The 17399-nt window shown below is 37.9% G+C and overlaps 1 protein-coding gene across 2 annotated transcripts in view; it reads right to left on the bottom strand.

The window, feature by feature from the left end:
- HSD17B3 (hydroxysteroid 17-beta dehydrogenase 3) overlaps positions 1-17399 on the bottom strand; it is a 54037-nt gene that overhangs the window by 25029 nt on the left and 11609 nt on the right. The window contains exons 2-3 of one of the 2 annotated variants that reach the window (XM_088793632.1): positions 2631-2706; positions 82-189 (exon numbers count right to left, since the gene is read on the bottom strand). The gene's annotated coding sequence lies outside the window, so the exon portion shown is untranslated. Of the gene's footprint in view, positions 1-81; positions 190-2630; positions 4375-17399 lie in introns of those variants that run through there. The other variant, XM_074331481.2, reaches the window with a different exon arrangement.

Below are 17399 nucleotides of genomic sequence, written 5' to 3'. Positions count from 1 at the left end.
ACCATGGAATAATCAAGTGTCACTAAGATTATTATTCCACTGATATATTATAATAAGCCTTGCATTTCGCAATTTACTTACCTAAAATTCCAATTTCTAAGCCTTTAAGTTTTTCTTCAATATACTCATAGATATCATCCTTGGTAAAATCTGCTTGTATAATCTTCACACTACTCCCTGTAGTCCGCTCTGCATTAGAAACAATAGCTATACTTTAATGAACAGAAACCCCAATCTTCCTCTTGCCCAGGGAGTTCCCCCAGAGCTCTTGAGACCAAAGAACACAAGCCCGCTACCCCAATTAGAAATAAGAAATAGCTTCAGATAAATGCTCCAGATAAAGATTTGTGAATGATGGTTTCTGTGTGATTCTAAGAGTTAGTACGGTGACAAGTGTACGAGGTCTGACAATTAAGTTCATGAGCTTATTGCAAAAATGTTGCTAACCTTTTTTGATATCAGAGGGATTATTCATTATGGATTTGTACCGACTGGACAAACAGTTAACCAAGTTTACTATTTGGAAGTGCTGAAAAGGCTGCATGAAAAAGTTAGACGATCGGAACTTTTTGCCAATAACTCATGGCTCTTGCATCACGACAATGCACCAGCTCACACGGCACTATCTGCAAGGGAGTTTTTAGCCAGTAAACAAATAATTGTATTGGAACACGCTCCCTACTCACCTGATCTGGCCCCCAATGACTTCTTTATTTACCTGAAGATAAACGAAATATTTTTTAAAAGGCATTTTTATGACATTCAGAACATCAAGTGTAGTACAACGACAGCTCTGATGGCCATTCCAGGGAGTTCCAAAATTGCTTTGAAGGGTGGACTAGGCGCTGGCATCAGTGCATAGCTTCCCAGGGGAGTACTTTGAAGGTGACCGTAGTGATATTCATCAATGAGGTATGTAGCACTTTTTCTAGGATGAGTTGGCAAAATTAATTGTGAGACCTCGTATGCATCAAAACATATTAAATGTAGTGGTTCTCAAAGTGGAGTCCACAGACCACAGCATCAATATCCCTGGGGATCTTGTTAGAAACACAAAATCTCAGGCTCCACCCCAGACTTGCTGAACCAGGACACCCTGGAAGTGGACCCAGAGATCTCTCTGCACAGGAGCTCCAGACTCTGCAACAGCGATCTGTCTGTTGCACACCCAAGTGTCAGACTAAGGACTAAGGGCTGTAAGAGCAAAGTGTGATGTTTCCTGTGCTGTATCAGGTCCCCTCCACATAGACACAGCAACCTTCTGTATTTGCTCAAGACTTTAGCATTCATAAAGCATTTACCTACACAATAATTTATTTTAATCCTCTCTACAACCCTGTAAAGTAGGTATTATCCCCATTTTCTATTTATTTATTTATTTATTTGTTTGTTTATTTATTTATTTTAAGGAGGGTGCAGCTCGCAGTGGTAGAACCAGCAACCTTGGTGTTAGCACCACGCTCTAACCAACTGAGCTAACCAGCCACCCTTATCCCCATTTTCCAGAGGAGAAGACTAGGCTCAGAGATGCTAAGTACCTTGCCCAAGGGCACCCACATTTTGTTCCTCCCTGCTCTTTCCACTCTTCCATGTGCACTTCCTTTGTGCAGGAGCATTCAGGCAGACACAAAAGCACCAGGCAGATTTTACCAGCTGCTGCCTGCTCAGCGTTGGAGTCAGACCCGATGTTTACAGGGCAAGTGACCTTGAGGTATAGTTTAAGGGTGGGGAATGCTGTCAGACTAAAGACACTACTTGCTTTTCAAGAGGGCAATGCAAAGCACATTTTAGCATTGTGAGAGAAACACTGAAGAATGTCCTAACTCTGGTCAAAGTTACTTCTGATATCCAGAAGCAAAACAAAAGCAGAATTCATTGGTTCAAGGGCACTGAGCCTTCAAGGTGTGATGGCCTCTTGCGTTTGTCTCCCATCCTTAATCTCCCCCGGAGACACAGGTCCTTCCCCTAGACAGCCTGCCATAGTCTTCATGAGTCTTCATAATTAAAGACTCATTCCTTTGAGTTAAGGAGTGTATTAATTACTAAATTAATTATTAAAATGCAAATACCTAGAAGGGGCTCCTATAATCATTATTAACTAAGAACACTTCAGAGTGGATCATAATAATAAATTCTGTATCCTAGGGTTGTACAGTGTACAACCTTCACAACCATACACAGCAGCCCTTGATCAAATTTTTTTTAAAACTCTGACAACCACCAGTAAGCATCGTCCCTCACCCTCCTACCGCAGAGCATAGACATAAGGAAGTGAAGTCGCAAACATAGATCCTGCTTTCGACTGGTGTGACAGAAGCATCCAGGAAGCTGGAAACTCTGGATGAGAAAGTCTGATTCTAGAGATAAAGACACCAAATCAAAAAAGAGAGTGGCCGTACTTTGCATGAGCCTCTTTCTGCTTCACCTGGCCCAAAGAATAACTGGTGAACGAAAGCCCCTGCTTTACAGCTTGCACTTAACTTTGTAAACGGAGCTCCCACAGGAGGACCAGCTCCCCGTGCTCCAAAGAACAGATGTAGGGATGCTGATGGTACATCCACAGGCAGGACAAGAGCAGACCTGGCTAATGGACTCCACAGACATCTCCCTTATGCTTCAGGGTTACTCACCAATCTCCGCGGCAACAGCTTGTAGTTTTTCCAGTGTCCGGCTGATCAGTACAACATTGAGTCCTCGTCTTGCCAGCTGGGGGGTGGTGGTGGGAAAACCAAAACAGACAAAGATGATCAGCAGACAGGGAGGCTTGATTTAAAGGTGAATTGGGGCATCACCCACTTGGTGAAGTGCTTGCTTCTCCTGGGTTTAAATGTGCAGAATGTAACAAAGCTTTCTGGCTTCTGAGAAAAGCATCACTCTGGGCCAGGCTACCCATGACATAATCATAGTAGTTCATTGGTGTGTGTTTATGAGGTGCCAGGAACTAATTCTAAGTTTCCTTTTGTACAGACCGACAATCTGAATGCTCTCTCATCTGAAACGCCAGGGGTCGGATATGTGTTAGAAACAAGAATTTGGATGTTATGCTATCATTCATGTAACATGGTCTAGGGCAGCGCCCCCTAATAAAAAACAGTATTTCTGCAGCAACTTTTGAGCTGCTTTGCTTTTATAAGGTCATTCTTCTTGTGGTTCATTTCACATGGACCCTTTCTTCCTGTTCTCTGGCTCCCAACAGAAGAGAAAATAGAATAGGGAACCAGAAGGTAAACAGGTATTTCCCCAAGATCAGCAAGGAATTCTCTTCAGAATGGATACTGCTTAGACTCGGGTTGGGGGGCCGAGTGATAGTGTGCAGAAGTGGTATGCATCAACAGGGCACAGGGCAACACGTAAATTCTGTGTGCTGGGTGTCACACCTTAAAATGCTACAGGTGAGAGAACTTAAAGCTTTTCCTCAAGATGAAAGGAAAAACCAACATTCAGGTGAACAGAGACTGATGACATTTGAGTTAATGACAAAGGATCCAGTTAATTAAAATTCTCTGTGGTTTTAGTTAAATGATTTATACTGTTTTTTAAATTGTGGTAAAATACACATAACATAAAAGTTGCCAATATATGGAATGTTTCATGAATTTGCATGGGCCCCCCATGGTGCCCACGCTCATCCTCTCTGTTATTATTCCAGTTTTAGTATGTGAGCTGCCGAAGTGAGGACTGTGCCAGCATTTTAATAAGGAATTACATATTATGAAAAACACATAACAAGCTGAATTAAAAACTAGAATACAGGATATCCAATAACCAATACTGTATTTTGCTGTGTATAATGTGCTCCTGTGTATAGTGTGCACCCACGTTTTTAGCCCAAACTTTCAGGGGAAAAAATCTTTAATTTTAATTTTTTAATTCAAATTTTTATTTGTTTTCATTTTGGTACTTGTTTTTTGTATTATAAAGGAATTTTAGCATTTAGTTTTTAATATATTATGGTACAAGAAATTTTATGTACCAGTAACAAATTTACGATATTTACGCATCATAGAAGGCCAAGAACTCTTCATCGTTGCAAGTTCCTCATAAGTTCAACAAAACTGATGATCATATTCCAGGGTATTATGTTGCCTATGGATATCACTATTGATTTCTAGAGTTACACTTACACCTCATAAGCATAAATAAAATCATTAAAATATTTATATACATATGGAATTAGTACTACCTATGTATAATGTGCATCCTTATTTTTCCCTCACAGATTTGGGCAAAAATGTGCGCTTTATACATGGCAAAATATGGTAATTCAACCTTCAAGCCATGGTCTCAGAATCACCCAGGAAGGTGTCAAAAAAACACCAATTCCTACTACAACCATCTAAATACAAATATCTGGGATTGAAGCCTCAGCATTTACATCTTTTTCTATTTAAATTTATTAAAGTATATCTTTAAATACACAAGTACATGCTCATTATAAACTATGTCCCTGATGCTCCACAGTCCCATTTCCCCACCCACCCTCGGCTCTCATTGCCTTTAGTTTGGTGTTGATCCTTCCTAACTTTATCTCTGCATCTACATACATACATACATACATACATACATACATACATACATACAGAAATAAATGTTTTGTGGGGTTTCTTTCTTTTCACACTTTATTAATGGCATTATACAAGTAAGTATTGTCTTTTTGACTTAATAATGTATCTTACCTCGACGTATGGTACCTGTTTCCACATCAGTCCATGTTGAGCCACTCGATTCTTTTTTATTGCTTCATAGTGTTTATAATTCACTTTTGGATGAGCATTTCAGCTGTTTTCAAGTTTTATTATTACCAATATTGATACAATGAAGACCTTGTATATAGCTCTTTAAATATACCTAGAGTGAACTAATTCCTAGAGTATATAGACAAGAAGTGGAATCAAAGGGTACATGCTTTTAAATTTTTAACAGTATTGTCAAAATGTGCTCCCTTAAAACTGTATCATCAAAAACAATTATAGCTATTTCTCCACTCTCTGGCCAGTATTTTATGTTAACAAACTTTTTTACTTTTTCCAACCTAATGATAAAGAAATTATATACCTTTATTGTTTTAATTTGCATTTTTCCAATTAATAGTGGAGCTGAGTATCTTTTTGTATGTCTATGTGTGAAATACCAGTATTTACCTCTTGCCCATTCTTCTACTGGGTTGTCATTTTCTTATAAATTTGTAACAGTTTTTTTTGTTTTTTAATGTGTCCTGTGTTTTAATTATTGGCCACTATAAATATAACAAGTATTTTCTCCTTTGTTTAATGTTATCAAGTTTGTGAATATTTTTCTTAGGGTTTTAATTTTTTTTTCCTTTATAATTTTCTCTAACTTCAGGGATATACATAGATTTTCCTATAACTCTTTGTAGCTTTGTTGTTGTTTATTTTTGAAAATAGTGTGAGGTTAAAATCATCTAGCATTATTTTTTTCAAAATAGGTATGTAGTTGTCTCAACATTTTTTATTTGTCCATTCTTTCCTGATTTGAAAAGCTAACTTAGTCATGCAAAATTTTCATAGATACATGGGTCTATTTCTGATCTATCTGTTCCATTTCACTGATCTATTTGTTAATTTCAATGCTATTGCCACTTCTGATTTAATCACAAATCTTATAATAGGCTTTGGTATCTGATGTCTGATAGAGGAAGTCCCTACCACTTATTATTTTCTTTCAAAATGTTTTTATCTTCTTAGTTTAATTTTCCAGATAAAATTGTGTTTTTTAAAAAACACAACTTATATTGTATTTAATATATATTGTATTTAATACATTGTATTTTATATAATGTATTACAATATTATATTGAAATTAGAGGTATTTAAGGGGAAAGTTACATCTTTGCAGTAATCAGTTTTCTCATCCATAAATATGGTATCCATTTATTCAGATTGCATACATTCTTCTAAAAACTTTTAGAAGCTTTTTTGTATAAATTTTGGACATTTCTCATTAATTTGCATTAGTTAAGATAATGTTACCTGCTGTAACAAAAAAAAATTCCAAATTTTCAGTGACTTGACACAATGAAGTTTGTTTTTTGTCTTATATAACAAACTCTATTCCACATAGTCATTCAGGGCCCACAGCTGAAAAAGGCTTTACCACCTGCAACACTAGGTTTCTAAGATTGTCCTGGGCGTTGACATCCAGCCAATGCAAGGATTAAAAAGAGGGTGGAGCAGATACATCCCCTGCCTTAACCACCTTGACCAAGAAGTGACACACATCATTTCTGCTTGATTTCATTGGAAAAATTAGTCACATGCGCCTACCTAGATGTAAAGGAGTCTGGGAAATTCCCTGGCTGGGCAACCACTTATCAGCTACAACTCTATACCAATGGAAGAAAGAGTAGGGATCTGGGGGGACATGTAGCTGTTCTTGTCACCAATATCTTAAGTTCATTTGTTGCCATTGTGAATTAAATTATTATGGAAAGAAGAAGAAACTCTAGAATTAAATACCTAGGTTCAATTCCTGTTTCCACTACTTGTACCTGTTTGCATAAGTTACTCAACTTTGTCTTTTGGTTTCCTCATTGGCGAAACAAGGACACTAATAGATCTATTTGTTCTGAGGATAAAATGAGAAATTACATTAAAAAGTGCTTGGCACAGAACCTGTCATATTAAAAGACTCAATAGTATTAGCCATTTTTTTCTATATATTCTAATTTGTTAATATTTGTGATTAGGAATTCTACCCAGCCACCTAGGTAAAAATTCTTTCATGCATTTTAATGGTTTGTACATGAATGTTTGGCTTTTTATCATGAACAATAATATTCTTTACAAAGTACAGTTTTGTCCTTTCCTTTCCAATATTTGCATGCTTTTAACCGCATTATCTTAACTAACACCTCCAGCATCATGTTAAGCAAACATGGTGCCTTTTCCTTACTATACTGAGAACACTTAATGTTTCTCAATACGAAGCATGATGTTTCCATTATTTCTGGAAGATATTGCTTATCAATTTGAAAACATCTTCATCTATTCCTTTTCTTTAATTATTTCTTTTTAAATTGATGGGTTCTGTTTGCTAATATTTAAGTTGGATCCTAAAACTCTTGTGTTATCTTTGTCCCATTTTGGTATCAGAGTCATGTTAATCTGTCTACACAATTTATGAAATATGTGGGGTGACCAATTTGTCCCAGGATTTTCCCAATTTTAAAACTGAAAGTCCCATATCCCAGGAACTGCTTCAGTCCAAGACAAATCAAAATGGTTAGTCATCCTAGAATTTTTTTTTCCACCTATTCCTCAAAGAATTAGTAATATTTGCTTGTAAAAATGTCTAGGTGTTTTATTTAAGTACAGTCTTTTCCATTTCTTACATGAGTATTGGTCTCTTGATGTTTTTCAGTGATTCATTTTCTTTTTTGGTCTTTATCAAGAATCAGTTTTGGTTGATCGGTTCAGTTTGAACTTATCTATTCAGTTTATTCCTACGTTTCCTACGTCATCAATTTTTGTTCCTCTCTTTATTGATTTAATCCTTCTATCTCTGTTGGATTTATTTTGTTACTTTTCTAGAATTTCTTGAAAGCTAAGAAAAGTGATACTTACAGTCTTTCTTATTTTCTAGTACATGCATTTAAAGCCCAAACTTTTCTGTCTTATTAGGGAGACCACTTCAGGGATGCTATAGATGCCTGATCACTGCACTGTACACCTGAAGCTGAAGCTGAATAATAATGAATGTCAACTATAATTTAATATATATGTATATGTATATTCACAAGAAGTGGAGTACAGCATAAGAAATAGAGACAGTGGAAATGTAATGGCTGTATGCGATGTCAGAAGGGTAGTAGATTGGGGGAGGGGGTTATCACTTTGTGAGGGGTATAAATGATAAATGTCTAACTGTTACAGTGTTTTGTACACATGAAACAAACAAATAAATAAATAAATAAAAATAAAGCCCAAACTTTTCATCTGCACAACACTCTGACCTTAATTCACAGAGGTGTCCATTTTTATTATATCTTTCTTTTAATCTTAGAGCTACTTTGAAGAGTAATTTTTCAATATAGAATAGGGGGTGGATATCATTTTCTAAGATTATTTTTAATTTTATTGCACAGTGTTCAGTAAATGTAATGGTATGTTTTTTGCCATTGGTAATTTATCATGATTTACTTTGTAGCCTACTAAGCAAACAACTTTTATAGATGTTACATATACCGTGCTTCCTGAAAATAATACTGGGTCTTACATTAATTTTTGCTCCAAAAGATGCATTAGGGCTTGTGTTCAGGAGACATCATCCTGAAAAATCATGCTAGGGCTTATTTTCTGGTTAGGTCTTATATTCGGGGAAACACAGTATATCCTTAAGGAATGTGTATTTGATCTTTGTTGGCTACCCAGTTTTATACTGTTGTGTATTAAACTAAACTTGAGGTTTACTCCAATACACTATAATGGCTTACCAAGTATTAGTTAAACCAGTATGAGAAGATATTCAGATCTTTTGTACCTTTAATTATTTTTATTTATGTGACAAGATGTTAAATTAGAAGTTTCAACGGAAGTGCTAATATCCAAAAGATATCAGATTACAAAGTGATTTCAAGGAGAAAACCAAGAAAAAAATGTTCAAAACAATATCAAAGAACTGACAGTGTGATTCTTGAGCTCTTCCCAATGGACTCATATAAAATTTATAACAAGTAGAGCGGCAATTAAGAAGGATTTGTGAAGAAGGTTTATTTGGTCACCCAGCTGTGTCACCCAAGGGCAGTATGCGGGAGAAGCATTGCCTGCCCCTCACCTCAAGTTAACAGAGAGGAGTATCATCCCATCTTATTTTATGTTTTATACGACATTGAATCTTCTTGTTCTTTATTTCCCTTCCCCCTCCTTTTTTATTTTTATTTTTTATTTTTGTTTGCCTGAATTAGTTAATTATAGCATAGGCAATACTGTGGTAACAAGTTAACTCTAAAATCTCAGCAGTTTAGCATAGCAAAGGTTTATTTCTTATTCATTACACTCAGACTGTAGACCCACCTTTGACCAAGGCCCCCCAAAATCTATGGGCAAGAGATTGTGGCTTATTGGAGTGTTCTGTTGCCACCATCCAGACTTGCCTGAGTGTTTCTTCTGGACCAGATGTGGGAGAGAACTAATGTAGGATTAGATTCTATCCACAACTACCATGTTTCCCTGAAAATAAGACTGGGTCTTATATTAATTTTTGCTCCAAAAGACACATCAGGGTTTATGTTCAGGGGATGTCATCCTGAAAAATCATGCTAGGGCTTATTTTCTGGTTAGGTCTTATTTTGGGGGAAATGCCGTATTACCTCAAGGGCAAAGAGACGTTGGCAGAAGCGCAGCTGGAGGAAGAGTGAGAGGCAGGATGTAGGATGAAGGCATGTTCTCCAAGGTCAGAAGCACTCACTGTGGTGGAGAACTCAGAAAAGAGACCCATTGGCAGTGTCGATGTCACACAGTCAACAGGCCCTGAGAGCGAGACGCCGTTCATGAGGGTACCAGGTACATAAGACCCTGAGGATCCCTCTTCCTTCTCCTCCCTGCCCACCCTCTCTGAGCCTCCTGCCCCTCAAGATACCTCTGATAGCAACCAGGAAAAGGAAAAATGCTAGGCCAGGAAAGACAGATAACAGACCACAGCATCATGTCATGTCCCACTGATCGTGGTCTCCAAAACAGGTCCCAGTTGGGTGAAGGAGAGGAGATTTACCTTTAGTTTATGCTCAGTGTTTGATTATTGCAGGTGATTGGACACTGGTAACCACAGAATTGAAACTATGTTTGCATCTGGAAGTGACCAGAGGACTTCATTTTACCTGAGAAGGATCAGTGGAGAATGGGACCAGAGGCAGAGAAAGAGCCACCACTATGGAGCCAGTTCAAAGTGATAAAAGGAAACAGAGTGATTGTGAGTGTGCCCAGTGAGTCCTACCAGGCCTGATTAAAAAAAAAACTGGTCACATTTTATATTTACTTTTCTAAAAGAGACATGCAAATCACCCTCAATGGTGTAAATCTGTCAATCACTTCTATTCCTATCAGTTTCTACATTCAATATTTTAGTTATCTTGTCAGAAAAAGAATAGGCTCAATATTAATAATCTGAATTTTATCAATATGAATATTTCCCTTTTATCGTCTTGAATTATATTTTGACACTAATATTGTTTCTACTCCTCTCCTTTCTTCTTCATTTTCCTAGTATATATTTTTCCATTTTTTTAATTTGTAACCTTCCTGTATTGGACACGGGTTTTTTTTAGCCCCATCTGAGTATCTACTTAACAACAAATTTAACCAAGTCACATGAATGAAATCGCAGATTTGTTACACCAACTCCTGCTATCTTATTTTAGTTTCTCTATTCACTCCATTTTGTTATTTTTCTCTCTTTGTAGTAAGCAGGATAAGATAGGCAATGATGCAGTAACAAATTAGCCCCAATCTCAGTGGCTTAATGCAAGAAAGGTTTGTCCTTCCTCACACAATGTCTTCTACAGGTAACCCAAACATCCAGGCCAGCTTCCTCCAAGCAATGACTTGGGGATCTAGGTGTTTTTTTCCCCCTGGAACTAGGATGAGGTTAGCGGAGAACCTAATGGGCAAAAATTAAGGAGGTTCTGACTCTTAGGTTCATGGTCTCCTTAGTCCCCACCCTATGTTTTCATCTAGTGGCTCCACTCTCTCCCACAAGGCCCCCACTGCTACCCCACATATTGAGCAAGTGAGCACTGAATTTGATCATAGTGTAGCAAAGACAAACTCGTATCTTTTTAAAAATGTAAGTTACAAGAACAAGAATAGCCAATTTTTTTCTCAAACTAAATACAGAAAACCCAGTTCTGCATCTGGATTTAAAAATGTTGAAATACATGAAAAATGCTTACAAAATCATGAACATTTTACAAGAATTCATACAAGCAAAATGATACACCTCAAACATATTAGAAAGGTTGCATATGGGAGGAAGGGGGTTGGAGGATGGGAATAAAAGAAAAAAATGAGAGTGGGACTTCATATGAATCAATGATGATAATTCAATCCTCTGTGTCTTTGACTAACAAATAAAGAGAAAGAAAAGGAAGAAAAAAAAGTGGGGTGAGGCATGGAGAAAGGATAAAAATAGAAAAAATAGAGTATACCTGCCTAGGTAGACTCATATTTTGATGGAAGTGAGTGTAATAAATGTGTCATCTCCCTACCATTCAGTTTATTAAGTTAATTATACCAATTTTACGTTTTACAATACCCATGCAACAACTTAATTTTCTTGTCTATAAATGCTTATTTTACAGCTGCCTTTAGCCATTCTAGTTTATTTTTCAGTTAGGTTACCCCTAGCCTTATCAATGAGTAAGGCTATAGTTGCACCATTCTGATAAAGAATTTTTAATTTTGGTGTTAAATCATTAAAGAAAACTTTATCCCAAACTTTAATACAGGCAAAATGATGATTGCTTGATTTTTTGTTAATATCATCTTAGGATATTTTCTAATAAGCCTGTTTGACCTCATCTGACACTTTGGGGCAGGTAACTTTACTGTTATAGAATCATTGCTTAACACATCTTAGCCAATGAAGGTGCAGACAGTCCACAGCCAGCAAGATTAGAAACAGAGGAGTTTATAGTCTGGCAGAGAAGCTAACCCAGAGACGACATGATTATTACCCCATCGAAAGTTAGCCCATCTGGTATCTAACTCGAATATTATTTCTCACTCCTTTCTCAACTGACTATATAAATCCTTGTTCCTCAAATGCACTTCAATCGGCTCTTTTGTCTTCCTGCTGTATCCTTTCTTATGAAGCCGAACAAAAATTTAACAAGTGCTAACATGTATCTTTGTTTGAGAATTGTGCTCTTAAAATACTGAAGATGATCTTTTGAGTTATTTGGCTAAATGAACACAACGTTTATAACATAACCTTAATGTGTGCAAGATTTCAGAAATGGATGTACTATCATGATTAAGACCAAGAATATCAGAAAGGAGTTTTAACATTGGGCTTTATGATATTTTCAAGAAACACACCTAAAACATAAGGTCACAGAAAGGTGGAAACAAAAAACAGAAAAAATATTATATATATAAGATGAGTGAATACCAACCAAAAGAGAAAAAGTCACAGCTTTATTAATATCAATCAAAACAGGCACTAAATCAAATAAGTATGATTAGAAATAAAGACTAGTGAAAGATTCAATTTGTCAGGAAGATACAGCAATTCTAATCCAGGATTACCAAATAAAATAACTTAACAGAGAACTCCAAGGAGAATTGAAAAGTACACCATTAGGTATCTACCAAAAAAATCTGAAAACATTTAGAGATAAAGACACGTGTGCTCCAATGTTCATTGCAGCTTTGTTTACAGTGGCCAAGACATGGAAACAACCAAAATGTTCTTCGATAGATGAATGGATAAAGAAGTTGTGGTATATATACACAATGGAATACTATTTGGCGGTAAGAAAAGATGATATAGGAACATTTGTGACGACATGTATGGATCTTGAGAGTATCATGCTAAGCGAAATAAGTCAGACAGAAAAAAGCAGAGAACCATATGATTTCACTGATATGTGGTATATAAACCAAAAACAACAAAAGAACAAGACAAACAAATGAGAAACAAAAACTCATAGACACAGACAATAGTTTAGCGGTTACCAGAGGGTAAGGGGGGTGGGGGATGGGAGATGAGGGTAAGGGGATCAAATACATGGTGATGGAAGGAGAACTGACTCTGGGTGGTGAACACACAATGGGATTTATAGATGATGTAATACAGAATTGTACACCTGAAATCTATGTAATTTTACTAACAATTGTCACCCCAATACATTTTAGAAAAAGAAAAATATAAACCTAAAACTTACTCAAGAAAAAATTAAATAGTTCTACAACCACTAAAAACAATAATAATAGTAATAAGGTGATGACGATAATAATATAAATGAGTAGTTCGAATTTTCCCTCAGAGAAAACTCCAGCCACAGATGGTTTTACAGATAAATTCTATCAAACATTTAAAAATTAAAAACCAATTATTCCTAAATTGCACAATTTTTTTCAAAGAATAGAAAAAGCTATAAGTTTATAAGACTGCCATAACCTAAACACCAAAACTTTGGAAACTAGTTTGTATTATCCAGTAATAACTTATGAGCCAGCAATTCTGCTCCTGGCCATGTAAGTCCTCTAGGAAACATGGACAAAGTGTTCATATCAGCAAAAGTAGAAACTACCAAAATGTCTGTCAACAGAGGAAAAGATAACTAAATTGGGATATATTTATATAATGGAATACTACACGATTCTGAAGATGAATGGACCATGTTCTACACACATCAGCATGAGTGAATTTTAAAAGCATAATACTGATCAATAAGAAGCAGATTGCAGAAGACCTATGAATCAGTTTACATTAAGTTCAAAACAAGCAGAGCAACCAACATATTGTTTAAGGACACATGCACATGCAATAGAGCTTTTTTTTTTTAAGTAAGGAAATTATTAACACTGTGTTCATAATAGTGCTTACATCTGTGGGAGTGAAGGAGGGGAAACCCAAAGGCATGACATATGTGCCTGTATGGCCTGCTTCAAGGACACTGGTGATTTTCCACTTCTTAAAAGTGTGATAAGCTACGCAGTAATCATTTTATTTTCTTTCTGTAACCACACCTACACATTATATACACTTATTCAACACATTTCTATTTCCACCTCTCTCTCTCTCTCTCTCTCTCTCTCTCTCTCTCTCTCTCTCTCTCTCTCACACACACACACACACACACACACACACACACACACACACACACAGAGTCATGGCTTACTACAATGAACCTAGGATATTCAAAGCCTGGATCAGAAATTACATGGTTGAAGTCAAGCCTCACAAGAACAAAGCAATGAATCCAGGGGAACATAAAAATAATCAAAAGCTGCTGTTTTCATTTAAGGCAAGATGAAAGAGAATAAGCTGAGAGTGCAGCTGGACTAATTTAGACTGGAGTAATTTGGACATTACGAAGAAGAATTTCCTTGCTGAAATGGCATAAGGCACCATCATATATTGCCAACTAAGTGTGTGATGACAGTTAAGAATGGGGCAAGGCAGTTACTTTCCTTGGGTTGGTCTGAGGCAGAGATTGCCAAACGACTTGAATCCAAAGGCCAATTCTGTGCTATTACCTGTAGCTTCCAAGAAAACTGTCTTGACAGTATGTCTTTATTGTGACAATATCTCCATGCTATATCAAACGAACAAAGCAAAGTTGAGAACAGGATTTATGGTTGTGTGAAGTAGGATCCCATAGGTGCTGACAAGGGCAAAAACTAAATATACCGGTGTAAATTCTGTTGGAGACTGCTAGTGTGCCACTAAAACCTGTTCCCCCCTTCTTTCTGGTCATGTGAAGATGACATCCCCAGCCTTTTCTGCCCTGGGTTTGGTCACAGGACTGAGTTTTGTCAATGTGCCCACAGGACACATTCATGCTCATGACCCAGCTCCAGCCTTGAAGAGCAGAGCAAAGGCCCACAAGACAAGACATAAGGAACACAAAACCACCTGCCAATCAGGAAAATCTGGATTGTCATTGGGTCTCTCTGTCACTACAGCCAACCTTCACCATTCTAGCAACATCCTTATGAACATATAAGTAAGGATATTGTCATGGAGTTTCTTTACCTTAACTGGAAGGAATCTTAAGACATTTTAAACACTGGTGACCTTTACAGAGAAGGGTAGGATAAAGGGCAGGGGTGGGTAGAGGCCTTTATTTCTTTTTTTATGCTTTTCTATGTTACGTAAGTCTTAAAATTTCATGTCTACAATATTTTATCTTTAACAGAATTATCTGGACAAAGAGACAAGGTTTTTTTTGCTGTTTTCTTCTTTATGTCACTTTGAATTAAATATATATATAATATATAATTAGCCATCAGGGAAATGTAAATTAAAACCGTAATGAGATATCACTACACAACTATCAGAATGGCTAAAATAAAAAAAAATTAAAAATTAGTGACAACACCAAATGGGTGACTAATTCCATTGCTGGTTGGAATGGCACAATCACTTTGGGAAATATTTTGTCAGTTTCTGAAAAAAACTAAACATGCAACTACTATACCACCCAGCAATTGCACTCAGAAAAGTAGAATTATGTTCACACATATGCAAATGTTTATAGCAGCTTTATTTGTATTGCCACAAACTGGAAATAACCTAGGTGTCCTTCAATGGATGAATGGTTAGACAAACTGTGGAACATCCACACCATGAATTATACTCAACACTAAAAAAGAACAAATGATTGACACAACCTAGATGAATCTGCAGAGAACTATGCTGAGTGAAAAACAAATTAATCCAAAGAGGTTACAAAGCATATGATTCCCTTTACATAACATGCTTGAAATGACCAAATCGTAGAAATGGGGACCAGATCAATGGTTGCCACATGTTAAGGAGGGAGGGGGATAGGAGGGTGTGGGAGTGTTTGCAAAGGGCAACACAAGAGATCCTTGTGGTGACGAAACTATTCTGCATCTTGACCATCTCCATGCCAACAACCTGATTGTGATATTGCACATTCGCTTTGCAGGATGTTACCACCGGGAGGAATTAGGTAAAGGGTACACAGGAACTCTAGTATTTCTTACAACTGCACATGAATCTACAATTATCTCAAAATAAAGGATTTAATTTTTTTTTAAAGTTAAAAGAGAACGAAATAAGTACATGAGTAGTAGATGACCATGCTTTTTAAATGAGAGCAAGAATTGTGTATGGAGTGGGTGGGTGCTGCGTGGGGTTTGGCAGGGACTGAGGTGAGCTGGGAGACCAGGGGTCTGGCCCTACTTGGGGCCAGTTGGGCTGCTTTCTGTACAGGCCAGAATAGTCGCACATGCTCCCTCAGGGATCCTGTAACTGGGCATAGCTGACCGGGAACCCTGGATGGTCGGAACCCTGGCACATTTGATGTCTTTATCTGACTTAAACCCATTTGCTTGTTCATAAATATTTGGATTTTCTTGTAGCCTCCGGTGATTAGAAGTAGATGAAGGCTACAGGTTCCCTTCCCTTTACACTCCAGCCAGCAGACGGTATGCTACAAAATGCAAGCAAGCGTCAGACCAAATCTTACCACACAGAAACATTTATCAGTAAGCTGGCATCAAAACGAAACAAACCTGTTTGTATGGCTCAGCATAGTCCCAGCTCTCTGTCCCTTAGGCACTCAGAGAGCTTCCCATGAGCTCCACATGAAGGCTCATCACCCCAGATGGATATGATGGATATGATACCATCCTGGGGCAGGATGTAGTCAACCTTCTGGCTGGGTCAGGTGACAGAATCCTCCACTAAGAGGCAGGACACAGGACCACAGCTGTTCAAGGCCAAGAATACCAGCCAAGAATACCAGTTCAAGGCCAAGAATATGAGTCTACTGTGCTCACAGATATTATATATGTTTTTTTTTAATGCAACAGGATTTTTTTTAATTGGGGAATATTGGGGAACAGTGAGTGTCTCCAGGGCCCATCAGCTCCAAGTCAAATCTTTGTCCTTCAATCTATTTGTGGAGGGCGCAGCTCAGCTCCAAGTCTAGTAGCTGTTTTCAATCTAGTTGCGGGGGGTGCAGCCCACCATCCCATGCGGGAATTGAACCAGTGTGGGGACAGAGCCCCAGAAAGTAGTTTACAGGCTCTCGGCCTCACGTGGAGGAGTGCTGGCTCGGGTAGTAGATGGCCGTCAGCTGTGGCTAGTTGGCCGTCAGCTGTAGCCAGTTAGCCAATTAGCCGCTAATATAACTGCTGCGGCTACGAAGGAGAGCCGAGGAGAGAGGAGAGGAGAAAGAGAGAGAGAACGGGGGCTAGCAAGAAGATGGCGGCTGGGCTGGCAAGCGTGGATGGCGGTTTGCGGACAGTGTGGATCCAGCCTCCATTGAGACCGTAGTGGTATGACTCCCCTACCTATGGCTCCGTGGGTGTTCCTTTTTGGCCTCACCATATCCTGCATTCTTGTATGGGGAGCGGGAGCAGAGACCCCGCAGGCTTCCCCGCACGACAAATGGCGCAGCGAGCAGGGTCTCCCGCATGACAAATGGCGCAGCGAGCAGGGTCTCCCGCACGACAACCAGCAACCTTGTTGTTGAGAGCTCATGCTCTAACCAACTGAGCCATCTGGCTGCCCACATCTTTTTTTATACAAGGGCAGAAGTGCCTGTACAATACTTCTAGCCAATCTACATATCTCGGACTTCACTTCCTCAGGAAAATCATTCATAATATCTCTTGGCTAAAGGACAAAACCCCTCTAATGAAAGTCCAGTTAGCTAAAGCACAAATGTTGATGAACTTAAA

This window comes from Rhinolophus sinicus, chromosome 16, assembly GCF_057876585.1.
Source record: "Rhinolophus sinicus isolate RSI-liver-muscle chromosome 16, RSI-T2T, whole genome shotgun sequence".
NCBI lineage: Eukaryota > Metazoa > Chordata > Mammalia > Chiroptera > Rhinolophidae > Rhinolophus > Rhinolophus sinicus.
The sequence above is the reverse complement of the archived record's forward strand: the minus strand, read 5'-3'. Positions and strand labels throughout refer to the sequence as shown.